Genomic DNA, 846 nt, shown 5'->3' on the forward strand with positions numbered 1-846 from the left:
ACTTTGTTGTAAAGGAGAAACTAACACACTATTGTAAAACAGTTATACTCAAATAAAGATGTTAAAAAAATTGTAAAAAAAAAAAAACAACACTTTCCTTTTTACACAATAGGAACAAAAAGTTACTCATCTACTGATTCTATCTGAGCACCTGCTATATGCCAGGTGAACGCTAATGACAAAACTGTGAGCGTGGGCTTCCCTGGTGGCACAGTGGTTGAGTCCGCCTGCCGATGCAGGAGATACGGGTTCGTGCCCCGGTTCAGGAAGATCCCACATGCCGCGGGAGCGGCTAGGCCCGTGAGCCATGGCCACTGAGCCTGCGCGTCCGGAGCCTGTGCTCCGCAACAGGAGAGGCCACAACAGTGAGAGGCCCGCGTACCGCAAACAAACAAACAAACAAAAAAACTGTGAGCGTGACAGATAATTGTCCCTGACCCTAAGGAACTAGAAGCAGGACAGTAAACAATAAACCTCACCTCACTGAAGCAAAGTGGGGGAGGAGGGTGCCCCGGGTGAGGCTGGAGCAGCAGGCAGGGCTGCAGCCATCGGGAGCAGCCTGAGTTGGCGCTGGGCCCCTGGAAGGCCTCAGCGGAGTTTTAAGCATGGGTGCACACAATCCAATTTTCTCTCTTTTTTTCCACTTTAATTTTTTTAAAAACTTTTTAATTTGAAGTAATTTTAGACATACAGAAAAGTTACAAATAAAGTACAAAGGAGTTCCCTTCTACTCCTCACCCCACTTGTCCTGATGTTACTGTTGTCTTATGCTACGTCAAACATAGAACAATAATCAAGAAAAGGAAGTTAACGTTGGTACAATATTGTTAATTAGACTATGGACTT

The sequence above is a fragment of the Physeter macrocephalus genome, chromosome 14, assembly GCF_002837175.3.
Source record: "Physeter macrocephalus isolate SW-GA chromosome 14, ASM283717v5, whole genome shotgun sequence".
Taxonomy (NCBI): domain Eukaryota; kingdom Metazoa; phylum Chordata; class Mammalia; order Artiodactyla; family Physeteridae; genus Physeter; species Physeter macrocephalus.